This window comes from Carassius auratus, chromosome 30 (assembly GCF_003368295.1).
Source record: "Carassius auratus strain Wakin chromosome 30, ASM336829v1, whole genome shotgun sequence".
NCBI classification, from domain to species: Eukaryota; Metazoa; Chordata; class Actinopteri; order Cypriniformes; family Cyprinidae; genus Carassius; species Carassius auratus.
In genome coordinates, this window is record NC_039272.1 from 8,750,219 (window position 1) to 8,764,227 (window position 14,009).

Consider the following 14,009-nt stretch of genomic DNA (forward strand, 5'->3'; position numbering starts at 1 on the left):
CGAAAAACCTTGATTATTCTGGTTAGTCACATTGTACTGCTATTATTTTGAACAATACTGTAGGAGAACTGTGAGTTACTTCCCCAAACTAGTCTATTAAATCCATTTAAAAATGTCCATAAGTTCCTCTGTATATGGTTCAGTGACCAGTTGTGGCTCACCCTCAGCAGCAGGAGTGTGGGCGGGGCCTCCCTCCAAGCCCTCAATCTCCACCAGTACTCCCACGATGCACGGTGTTGCCGGCTCACACACCTGGTAAGTCGGGATTGTGAGCCCTTTTGCTTTGAATAGCACTGGCTCTTTAATCATGGCCGTCTCGGGCTCTGCAGTGGGCTCTGGCATTTGCTCCGTGCAGCGGGATGACAGCTGACTGGTCACTGGTTCAGGAGTGGGGCTGGAGATATCCTCTTCAGCAGGGCCGATGGTGAATGAATATCCATTTTTCTCCAGCATCCACTGCACAAAAGCAGTGAAATCCTCTCTGGGACAGTTCACTGGCAGGCGTGCCTTACACCGCTTGCTCAGGCCGTGATAATAAAAAGCACAGAGTGATTGGTCTGGGAAGTGGGTAAGTCAAACCAGATCAAAAAAGTCCCTAGTATGGTCCTCCAGCGATCGGTCCAACTGCTCCAGGCATAGGAGTTGGACAGCTGGTAAATCCATACTGGCAGGGGGGAAAACAAAACAAAAAGGAAAGAAAACGCAGCAAACGGAAGCACACGACGAAGGAGTTAATAAATAAGGCTTTTAAATAATAAACGGAAGGAAAAAGGGCACATCCAAACACAAATCCAAATCAAGGTATCATACATCAATAGGGGACAAACGGGAACTAAACAGACAGGGTATTTAAACACAAGGAAAGTAATGAGAAGAACAGGAGCAGGTAGGGATTAATCAATTAACTAAACTAGGAACAGAACGTGACTAAATAGGGAAAACACAAAAGAAACAAGTCCATGAATGTGTATATATAAGTTTTGGTGTGTGTGCGTGTGTGTGTATATATATATATAGTTATGGGTGTGTATATACAGTATTGTTCAAAATAATAGCAGTACAATGTGACTAACCAGAATAATCAAGGTTTTTAGTATATTTTTTATTGCTACGTGGCAAACAAGTTACCAGTAGGTTCAGTAGATTGTCAGAAAACAAACAAGACCCAGCATTCATGATATGCACGCTCTTAAGGCTGTGCAATTGGGCAATTAGTTGAAAGGGGTGTGTTCAAAAAAATAGCAGTGTCTACCTTTGACTGTACAAACTCAAAACTATTTTGTACAAACATTTTTTTTTCTGGGATTTAGCAATCCTGTGAATCACTAAACTAATATTTAGTTGTATGACCACAGTTTTTTAAAACTGCTTGACATCTGTGTGGCATGGAGTCAACCAACTTGTGGCACCTCTCAGCTGTTATTCCACTCCATGATTCTTTAACAACATTCCACAATTCATTCACATTTCTTGGTTTTGCTTCAGAAACAGCATTTTTGATATCACCCCACAAGTTCTCAATTGGATTAAGGTCTGGAGATTGGGCTGGCCACTCCATAACATTAATTTTGTTGGTTTGGAACCAAGACTTTGCCCGTTTACTAGTGTGTTTTGGGTCATTGTCTTGTTGAAACAACCATTTCAAGGGCATGTCCTCTTCAGCATAGGGCAACATGACCTCTTCAAGTATTTTAACATATGCAAACTGATCCATGATCCCTGGTATGCGATAAATAGGCCCAACACCATTGTAGGAGAAACATGCCCATATCATGATGCTTGCACCTCCATGCTTCACTGTCTTCACTGTGTACTGTGGCTTGAATTCAGAGTTTGGGGGTCGTCTCACAAACTGCCTGTGGCCCTTGGACCCAAAAAGAACAATTTTACTCTCATCAGTCCACAAAATGTTCCTCCATTTCTCTTTAGGCCAGTTGATGTGTTCTTTGGCAAATTGTAACCTCTTCTGCACATGCCTTTTTTTTAACAGAGGGACTTTGCGGGGGATTCTTGAAAATAGATTAGCTTCACACAGACGTCTTCTAACTGTCACAGTACTTACAGGTAACTCCAGACTGTCTTTGATCATCCTGGAGGTGATCATTGGCTGAGCCTTTGCCATTCTGGTTATTCTTCTATCCATTTTGATGGTTGTCTTCCGTTTTCTTCCACGTCTCTCTGGTTTTGCTCTCCATTTTAAGGCATTGGAGATCATTTTAGCTGAACAGCCTATCATTTTTTGCACCTCTTTATAGGTTTTCCCCTCTCTAATCAACTTTTTAATCAAAGTACGCTGTTCTTCTGAACATTGTCTTGAACGACCCATTTTCCTCAGCTTTCAAATGCATGTTCAACAAGTGTTGGCTTCATCCTTAAATAGGGGCCACCTGATTCACACCTGTTTCTTCACAAAATTGATGACCTCAGTGATTGAATGCCACACTGCTATTTTTTTGAACACACCCCTTTCAACTAATTCAACTAATTGCCCAATTGCACAGCCTTAAGAGCGTGCATATCATGAATGCTGGGTCTCATTTGTTTTCTGAGAATCTACTGAACCTACTGGTAACTTGTTTGCCACGTAGCAATAAAAAAAATATACGAAAAACCTTGATTATTCTGGTTAGTCACATTGTACTGCTATTATTTTGAACAAAACTGTATATAAACTTTGAAGGACTGTGTCGCATGGGCTAACCACTTGTTTTCTTTGTATAATATATACACACACACATTTTTCATGGTCAGTTAAGTAATTTAGTTACCAAGAAGTTGAATAAAGCGGTCTTAAAACTGTGCATGCATGTAACATGTTACATTTAAGAACATGTATCTGATATGGTTTTCAAAACTGTCCTGGAGCTACCCAGCACGGTCTCTCTCATCGAACACACCCGGCTCAGCTTGTCAGTTCATTAGTAGAGACTTTCAGATCTGAAGGGGGTCAGAATAGGTAAAAAGATGTGTCAGATTTTGCATCACATTCAGCAGTGGGAGCTCTTAAAGTAATAGCAGAACAACCTAATAACCAGCTGCTGTGATGTCTAGTTGTAACAGGACTGAGGAGACATGAGACGTGCGGATCCATGTGCAAGCTTTTATTGGACAGAGACGTGGTCGTATAGAGGCCAAGACACGAGAATAATCCTAGGGCAAGTGTGGGTCTACAATGAACAAAAAATATTCAGAGGGCTAAGCAAGAGGGAAAAATCCAGAATCCAAGGCAAAGGGTCAAAACACGAGAAACAGGGCAAGGCAGGAAAAAGACTAAACTATGACAACTATAAAGTAAGATAAGACTACGAAAACTATAAACTGAAACAAGACTATGAAAACAAACACGCAATGGCTTGGTATTGCAGCTATCACTAGGAGAGGGATATGTGCAGAACAATACTTGGCAGTGTGTGAAAGGAAGTCCAATGCTTATGAAGCGTGTCTGATTGATTGTGCTGTGTGTGCATAATTGATCTCAGGTGCATGGTGTGATTGTTATGAGGTGAATGTGATTGGTGCAATGGAGCATGGGAAATGTAGTCCAGGATGCACTGTGTAGTGAGAGAGTCTGTGTTGTGGATGAAGACCTTTGGTGGAGATTTAATGGAAGTCCAGTGGCCGGATCATGACATAACTCCCCCACCCAAGGAGCAGCTTCCAGACACTCGATACAATCTCGGAGGGTGGTGGAACGAAGGAGGAACAGGGGGAAGCCATGGAGGGCCAAGTCCACATGGAAGAGGAGTGGCAGAGGACCACCATAACAGAGCAGACGGGACAGAAGCCCACCAGGGCGGAGCAGATGGAACTGAAGCCCACAAGGGCAGAGCAGAGGACCATCACAGCCAAACAGATGGGACAGAAGCCCACCAGGGCGGAGCAGACGGAACTGAAGCCCGCCACAGCAGAGCAGATTGAACTGGAGCCCCCCAGGATGGAGCAAGTGGAACTGGTGCCCACCAGGGCGGAGCAGGCAGAACTGGAGCCCACCAGGGCAGAGCAGATGGGGCCAGGACCCATGGCAGAGACTAGGGCCTAGAGAAAGCAGAGACAGACAACACAGGCAGTGCATTCCTGGTCTCAGGGACATAAACAGCCTCCATAGCCATGACAGGACAGGAGTTCACTGACAGCCTCTATAGCCATATCAGGACAGAACGGAAGTTCATAGATGGCCTCCATAGCCGTGACAGGACAAGAGTTCACAGTTTGATACCAAGGACATCTCTAGAGGTTCTGCAGTGGATGCCGCCACCTCTGGAAGTTCTACAGCGGTACCTACAGAAAACAGTGGGAGTTCATTAATAGTCCTTTTAGTAGGGCAGAAACAAGGTTTATCAATGGTTCCTTTGACAGTGACATAACGGGATGAAAGTGAATTGCTGTGCGCCACCACCATACAAGGAGCTGAAGTGAGTGCCGCCACCTCTGGAGGAACTGCAGCGGACGTCACCACCTCTAGAGTTTCAGTAGTGGTGTATAAAGGCCAAATGCAACAAAGTGTTCCCTATCATGGGAAGCACTTTAGACTGGGGAATTAGTTCCTGAACAGGAGGGGTTGAGCGGACTGGTTTAGGGATACCAGCTGCTCTTACTGACAGCAGCGGTGGATCCTCCTTGCTGGATGCCAGTCTGGGATACTGAAAAGCTGACCTCCAGGGTCTGGGTGCAACAGACAAGATATGATGAGCCTCTGGAAGTTCAGCAGAGACGTGAAGAGGTTCAAAAGACTTGATCAAAAGACAGTCTGGTAAATCTGAATGGTGTGCAATTGCTAAATATTCTTGAATATAGTTCTCCAGTGATCGTGGACCCTGCCAAAGGGCTAACAAAATTCTTGCCTTGTCCATACCTGGCCAATGTTCCTCAGAAAAATCCTTGTGTGGATCCTGGATCCTTGTGTGGCTGAGTATTCTGTAACGAGACTGACGAGATATGCGGATCCATGTGCAAGCTTTTATTGGACAGAGATGTGGTCATAACAGGCCTGGGTCAAACAATGGCAAACAGGTATATAGAGGGCATGACATAAGAATAATCCTAGGGCAAGCGTGGGTCTACGATGAACGAACAATATCCAGAGGACTAAGCAAGAGGGGTAATCCAGAATCCAGAGCAAAGGGTCAAAACACGAGAAAGCGGGCAAGGCAGGAAAAAGACTAGACTATGACAACTAGAAACTAAGATAAGACTATGAAAACCAACACGGAATGGCTTGGTATCGCAGCTATCACTAGAAGAGGAGTATGTGTGCAGAAGAATACTCGGCAGTGTGTGAAAGGATGTCTAGTGCTTATAAAGTGTGTCTGATTGATTGCGCTGTGTGTATGTAAATGGTCTCAGGTGCATGGTGTAATTGTTATGAGGTGAATGTGATTGGTGCAGAGAGAGTCTGTTGTGAATGATGACCTCTGGTGGTGATTTAACATAAATTCAGTGACCGGATCTTGACACTAGTAATAAAAGAAAAAAGAGGAAAGAAATAACTTTTATAGCTTTGAGTATTAACCCTAACCCGATATTTAATTAGAATTTAGTGTTTGATAACTTAAATTTCTGTATATTTCTGCTGAAGGGGACAGGTAAATATGACATTATAATAGGTTTATGTCAAGATTGTTTTAAGTTCACTTAAATTAGTTATTTTTTAAAGTCTCAATTATTGGGGGGGGGGGCTGTTTTATAGAGACATCAGTAGTATTGGTTTCAGTGATACTGGCCTTTAAAAAAAGTATATAAAAAAATATAATGTCTTTATGTTGTTTGTACATTAATTTGAAGATTTAATGTACCATTATTGTGATTATTATTGAAATTAGGTGGGATTAATCTAGATTAATTTCAGATTTTTTTTTTTTTTTTATTTATTAGTGATTTTTTAAATCGATTGACAGCACTAATGTATATATAAAAACTGCGTTGGGCTAACTGATACTTGTTATAGCACTCAAATTTTTATTGCTCTTGTTGGTTTTGATTGCTTCTGTAGTCTTCATTTGCAAGTCGCTTTGGATTAAATGTCTGCTAAATTACTAAACGGAAATGTATATAAAAATATACTAATTATTCATGTGGTTGGAAGTATTTCTGTATGGGTATATATTAAATGGGTTCCTCAATTCTTTCACTTTTAATAAGGATTTATGTAAAATTTTCATTAAAAGGCAATTCTCATTGACTATAGTGAACAAATTCTTTTGATCCAGCTCATTTTGCACAATCAATAGAACTGGTGCATAAAACTGAAGGATTCATATCAAGACATAAGTTTAATGCAATGCCTAAAATTAAGACTAGCGATATCCTATAATTTATATTGTTAATCCAGGGCTAAATATACTTTGCCAGACTCTGATCGACATCGAGTTAAGTCAAATCAAAGAAATAAACCATGTAGTTTTAACAAATTAACACAACTTATAAATTAATAAAATAAGATGACACATTATTAAATGTTAGCTGAACAGCTCCTTAACTTTTTTAGTCTATTGCATTCTCATGATTCACATTTTCATTTTATGTAAATAATACTTTACAAAAATAGATTTTAAAGCAACTTTACAGAAAATGCTTTTTTACAATTAAAGATTGATCTGCTATCAGAGGTGACTATCAAATTAAAGTTTTGAGCTACAAAACATACAGTTATGTATAGACAACAATAAACACATTAAATAAATTATTATTAAATTGTGATCATATAATTACAGTATAAAGAACATTTGGCAGTTTTATATGTTGATTCATAATTGTGACATGAATGTGATGGGATAAAACCAATTGAGGTCTAAAATACCTGGAGAACATTTCATTACAATGCTTGTTTCTTGACTCAAAAGTGCTTCAAATTTTTGCTTCATGGGCAACTTTTGTATGGACAGTCAGCTGCAGCCATATGTGACTAGAGATGTTCCGATACCCTTTTTCTCTTCCCGATACCGATTCCGATACCTGGGCTCAGGGTATCGGCCGATACCGAGTACTGATCCGATACCTGGGTGTATATCTGTATATACAGCTGCACTGAAAAAAAGGAAAAGCAGTTTTACTGAATTTACTAAAACAATACACTTACAATCTACTTAATACATTTATGTTTAAGATGGAAACATAATTGTATTGTTTAAATTCTAAATGAAATTCAACATAATCATCAAAACATGATATAATCACTTTGCAAGAAAATGTTCAAATTGTTTCAGATTTCAAACAAATGGTGTTCATGTAAAATGATTTTTTCTGCTGTTTGATTTATTTAATTAAAATAGGCCCATGTCACACAATTACTTTGTATTTTCTTCTCAACTTAATTCCATTGTGTAGGCTATAATTAATCTAATTCAGGTTTGTGAAATACGTCGTTTGCGCGGGAGCAACGCGCGCGAGAGCGTCTCCGCATGCGCTTTGAAATCCAGACCACACCAGGACCGTTGGTTTGGAAAGGACACGTGAGGGCACTGACTGTCTTTTTTCAAAGCTCGTTAAAAGGTAAGAATTTCAGTATCTATTGTATGATATATTATACAAATGCATTAATTGTCAGATTAAATGCAACAATAATGTTTTAAGATAACCCCACACGCTTTTAAATCACGTCGATGGTATATTTCGTCGAGTGTCGTTGCAGATTTTTTTTTGGGTGGGTAATGTTCAGGTTAATAAACCATGAATATTACTGGTAACATTAGTTTATCAAACTTCTACAATCCGATTAAACAATTTACAGATGGAAATCAAGTTCTCATCAGGTGAATAATAATAACATGGACTTTAGGATTTGTGTGGGGGAGGGGTTCGTAGCCGTTGTCATATCACTGCAATGGGCAAAAGCGCTCGCTCGATGCTCTGTCAGTGCATGTCTTTGATTTACCAACGAAAGTGGTGGACAGTAACGGAGTAGCTTTACATTTACTTAAGTACATTTTTCAAGTATCTGTACTTTACTGGAGTAGTTTTATTTTGAGTAACTTTAAAAATAAACTTTTAAATCGGATCGCGAATCGCACCAAACGATTCGTTTACGAATTAGAATGATCCGATTGCAGCTGTTCTGGAGTCGACCACTCACTGATTCAAATGAACCGTTTAGTGCGAGTCACCAGAAGTACGAACCGGGAGATCTTGTGAGCGCGTGTGCATCTTGATGTTGCTAAAAGTAGGTTGTTAATGTCGAAATTTAAGATAAATTGTTGTAACTGAAAATCATATTTAGGTCAAAATTGTCAGTTGTTTGGGAACTAAATCCGCTGTAATGTGAGTGATCTGTTTAAGCCCACTCAAATGCTCGAGTGCAGACGATTCAGACACATCAATCAGCGTCTCTGTGCTTTAGGTAAAAAAATAAAAAAATAAACATTAACACAAATTAATAAAATAACTCATTAATTCAAATTCCACGCTGCCGTAATATTAACAGTTTTATTAAAATGCTACCATGTCCTATGTGACGTCTGTTTTTATATTGTTTATCAGCAGTAACGTTATATTGTTTGGATTAACTAGACGAGTAGACTGACATGAATGTTTATTCATAACCGTACCGAAAATAAGTAAATATTGTTAGCTGATGCTAACTGTCTAGCTAACAAGCTTGCTGGTGCTAACTTGAGGTAATTTTTATAAATAATGTCCAAATATTTTTATTCAACCACACACACACACACACACACATATATATATATATATATATATATATATATATATATATATATATATTACATCTGGGGAGAAAAGAAAGGATGTGATGTTCAGAACATGGTAACTAACGTTACAGTAATTATCAAAGAGTAAAAGAGAAGCACCCCGTTTGGCCAGGGTTGTTTTTACACCACAGACAAGATTTGAGAAGGAAAAAATAATTATGAAAATATAATTATATTTTCCTTAAAATGTTCTTCCTAACTTCAGGCCTTATTATCATGTCATATATAACTGTGATGTTCTGTAAAACAACAAACTTTAAAATACTTTGTTCTTACTGGTGAAGATCAGATGGTCATCTCTGTTTTCTCTCAGGTTCATCACAGTGTAAGCTTCACAGTTAACATTGCTCTAATCAGCGTAGTCCATATCAACAACAAAAATATATCTTGACTCCATATAGTGGTTATTTTGGGAAAAATCCCAGGTATTTTGAGCAGTAGGATTCAAAAAAAAAAAAAAAATTGCTAATATAAAATTAAATTAATCTATATATCTTTATCTATTAATCTATCTATCTTTCAGTACTTTTTTACTTAAATACATAAAAAATTGAGTACTTTTGTACTTTCACTTGAGTAAAATTGAAAAAGGAGTACATTTACTGGAGTAATATTTTACTATACGTATCTGTACTTTTACTCAAGGACTTGATTTGTGTACTTCGTCCACCACTGGTTAAACATACAGTATGTTTTTAGTGCAGGGACCTATTTTATCAAGTAAACGAATACTCGATAGCCCGGCCCTCGCCCATAACTCACAAAAATCTCTCAGGCAGGTTTTAAGATTACAATATTAGGATTTCACATCTAAATTAATACAAATTTTGTTGGCTAACTAACATGATTGTCACTTTGAGATGGATATCATAATTAATATAAATGACTGCTGCAATAAAGGTTATTTTATGGTATGCTATAAATTGTTTTTAAAGTGAATGTTGGTTAATTTTCTAGTATTTACCATACATTTTGGAAAAAATTAAAAAGTCTTTTTTCCAAAAAGGTACATCTTAAAAGGGGGTAATATCATAAATAGCATTGTCTTTAATTTGGAAGCGTACAGTAAATTGTTACTTAAAATCATTAATTGTTGTTGTTATTTATGACTAATTTCTGCTTGTTCTCTCTTTACAGTGAAATTTGCTGTACATTTGGAATTCCAAAGCCTGTTCAGACAAATTACGAGCTAAGTCAGTCCCCAACAAAGGCAGTTAGCCTTGTAGAAGTCGGTGAATTAACTGATGAATACTAGAGCCCGACCGATATATCGGCCGATATGAGCTTATTGCATCTAAATCGGCATCGGCGTTTATAACGGCCGATGAATGATGAGAAACAGTCTCATGCTTTACTCATGTTATGAGTGTTGCATAGTTTACCCACCAGAGGGAGCTCTGCAGCTCCAGAGTTGACAACAGCGCCAGAAATCCACTAGCGAAGAAAGCGATCAGCCAAGCCAGCCACGGAGATTTTTTTTTCTGTTTTGACGGTGAGTCTGTCGTTCTTCATGTGAAATGATTTAGTTCATACACTGTATATACAATGATGTGGTAGTTCTAGCTAACGGTCCTATCATTATCACTTATAAATATTCTGTAACATCACTTACAGCCGCTTAATGCATTGCTATATTAGATTAGCCACAGAGCTAATACCATGTTTATCAGTGGAAGAGTGCGAACGTTAATAAGAGGTCAAACTATAACGTTATCGTTTAACTTATTCTAAATATATCTGCAGTGTTTCCCACATAATGACCGGGTAACTGTGGCAGGGGGGCAATGACTAGAAGTTATGTTCAGCGTGCCTCGAAAAAACAACAGCTGTTATGTTATTGAATGAATTCATTAAAAATAGGTCATTGCACTTACATCAAATCACGATATGGACGAATATCTGTAAGTATTAAGCCGGAATAGTCTTTTTAAATATGAATCCTGCATGTTCTGCGTGTCTCTGTTAATGAATGGCGAAGAAGCGCCTCTTCATTCATTAAACACACGTAAGCGCATTAAGCTCGCGGTGAATTCAGCGTCTGCTGTCTCACTAAATAATCACGTGAACACATGAACAACATCTCCAGAACTGCTCTGACAGTCACTTCATGAGCATTTGACCGTTTGATTTAAGTAAAAGCAGCATCACATCACATACACAGAACTGTAAATGTACGCCAACCCGTCAAAATAAAAGTCCAGTTAAAGACTGTTGTTCAGCAGAATGTACAAAAGCCTATCATAGACTCGATTACTAAAATATTCGATAGCTACAGCCTTATGTTATTCTAACGCTAATATAGCTTCCTTTTTAGCAGGCCCCTTAAATGCTTGCTATTAACTTGATTGAAGGTGGTTCTTCTCAAAATTGACAGCGGTGTGTTCATGACACTAACGTTAACCATTCAACTTCGACTAGATGCGTCAGAAACGATTAACCAGATAGGACATGTAAATAAATGTGAGCTGAACAAGCGCTTTTTTTTATTTATTTATTTTTATTTTTTACAGATTGTTTCAAAGCAGCTTTAAAGACATAACAGGAAAATGTTGTAATATTGTTAAATAGAAGTAGGTAATAGGTAATACCTATTGGTTGACAAATAAAATATACATATATTTCTCATTTTTGCCTATGTAGGAGATCCCTGTTTATTATAATTCTAATTCTAATGATGACACGAGTAATGATACATGGTGATATTATTAATACACATGCTTATTCTTTCTCTGTCTCTTTCTGCCCTACAGATGGCTGAAAAAGGTGAATGCTGTAGCAGCAAAGTGTCGGACTACTTCTGCAAATACTTTAACTTTAGTATTATAATTTATTTACAGAACACACACAGACTGTTAAAACCAGCTTCAACTGGAAGAAAGTAAAAGTGTTAAATGTTTAAAATCAGGCTGTTTTTTTTATCATTAAAAAATATATACTTTTGATGTGCAATTGTTTAGTCATTGAGACTATAATCTAAGGCTTTTTTTTTTTTACATAATCTCTTCTGGAAAATGGTTTATACAGCCCACATACATAGAACAGGCAGATATTTTGCTATTGAATGTTGTGTAAGTGCAGTATATAGGAAATGGGTCTAATATCCAGTTTATTTTCAAAATCAAAATATCGGCTTATAAATCGGCTCTTTTCGAGTTAATATCGGCATCGGCATCGGCCCCCAAAAAACCATATCGGTCGGGCTCTAATGAATACCCCTTGGCTGACTATTTGATTGGACATGTGCAGATGGTTACGTTAAAGAGATTTGTCTGCTGCAAAGGTAAGGAATAAATAAGTAAAAATAGCAGGTTAGCACACTATAATTTTTTTTGTTTGTTTGCATGTATTCACACTCTATTTTTTGTAATTGATGTTATTAGCATTACATTTCACATAATAAAATCAAGCTATTATCTTTATTATATTTTTCTAGACTACAACATATTTGCCATACACATACATTTTTAGGAACTTTTAGTGAATGAGACCCATTGTGCTCTTTTGTATAATTGTGACTTGAGTAATGTCTTAAACTAACCTTTCTTTTTCTGCTTTGGCTTATTTTTAAGAATGACATTGATGCAGCTTGTGAACTTGCCATCAGAGGACTGTCTATCTATCTTAATGAGGACTCTAAAGATCTCATTCAGGAGTATGCGGTGAGTAGTTAGAGCTTAACTGATGGAATCTGTACTATGTTCAACAAGCAAAATATTAATACATCTAAAAAACATGGTTTCATCAAATATGCACACTGCAACATAAATGTAAAAATAATAATTTTATCCACTAGACATGTAGCATTAATTGTAATACATATTCATCTTTTTTTCTGTCTTTAGGACATGGAAGAAGATCTTTTACAGTGTGCGATTGAGAAGACTACCATGGGCATCTTCCTGATAAAGCACACTGCAGACAATGAAGCCCATGATGTAGGCATTGTGCTAGAGGGTGTAGCAGTGTTTCAGGACCTTGACAGTGTGGATTTTGGCAACTTCAATGTTTTTGGTCTAATTTATGCTCTTAACCTGCAGTACCCCCACAAAGTTGCGTTTTACATATGAAATTTAGCAAAAACTCATCATGGACTTGGATGCAGGTGAACTCTCTATCAAGGCCCAATTTCAAATCTGAACTCCACCAGTGAGATGGACTGATTTTTGAATGACTACTGAGACTACAAACAATCAACCTCTGAAAATTTCAGCAGCCTTCATGCAAGACCACCGCAGAGGGTAAACCGTGATCTTGTTGTTTAGACTGTTCCCCTTTGCCTGCTCTGGTTTCTTTATCTTTTTTTTGTCTGAATTTGGCCCTTCTTTGGACTGGCTCAGAAGTTGATTGATTAGAGAGCTGAATCTATGAAACATGGTTGAACTAGCATAAATAAGATACATTGTTTATAGTTTAGGTAAGGTTCAGATACTGTATTTTCACATTGTTTTGTAATGTCTATATATAATTATCTTTGAAACGAAAGCGTTTTTCTTGAAATAACAGATCCAAGTAGGACTGCACGATATTGGGAAAAAATGACATTGCGATATTTTATTTTTCTGCGATATATATTGCGATATGAAATCTAATCTATTTTTTTCTTACAAACAAAAATTGGGTGAGCACACTTACATTCTCATTTTAAATGATGTAAACATCAACACCATCGTGTCAATTGATTAATATTTGCTGGAGAGCAGCTGGCCCGTACATTTAATGAATAACGAATCAACTACGACAGCCTACATCGCACATCCTGCGATGTGACTATCGTGCAGCCCTAGTTCCAGGTACTGGTGTTCTTGGGTACAGTTTTAAGGTTCGTGAGAGAAATGAAATAAAATAGTGTTACAATGTTGTATTAGTTTTTAAACGCACAGTTACATGCAGTATAATGTTACTTATGTTTATGATATTGTTTAAAAAAAAAAGAAATCTTGTAAAACTTATGAAGGTTTAAATATATTGTTGATCTACATGTTATGCATACAAAATGAACTGTGTTTGTTTTTATACTAGTTTAATTACAACTGATATGTATTTTTATTAAATTTAATAATCAGAGAAGTTATTTATGCTATGCTTTTGAAAGCACAATGTTATTTAGACATGCCATTTAAATTACACATTGTTCAAATTGTTAAATAAAGGATTTACAAAAGTTTTGTGTTACTTGAAATGAAACATGCGACAACAAACCATTGAAATGTATTAAAATTTAATTTTAGTGAAGTTATCAAAATTATGTTAAGATAACTTGATTTAATTGCACAGAATTAACATGATTGAAGCAGATATCTGAAATAA

The 14,009-nt window shown here is 37.3% G+C and overlaps 1 long non-coding RNA gene across 1 annotated transcript; it reads left to right on the forward strand.

Moving 5' to 3' along the window:
* Positions 1-11,787: 11,787 nt before the first annotated feature.
* Positions 11,788-12,740, forward strand: LOC113049111 (uncharacterized). The gene is made up of 3 exons (XR_003276574.1): positions 11,788-11,982; positions 12,272-12,361; positions 12,545-12,740. It is a non-coding gene; the product is annotated as an uncharacterized LOC113049111 (long non-coding RNA).
* Positions 12,741-14,009: the final 1,269 nt, after the last annotated feature.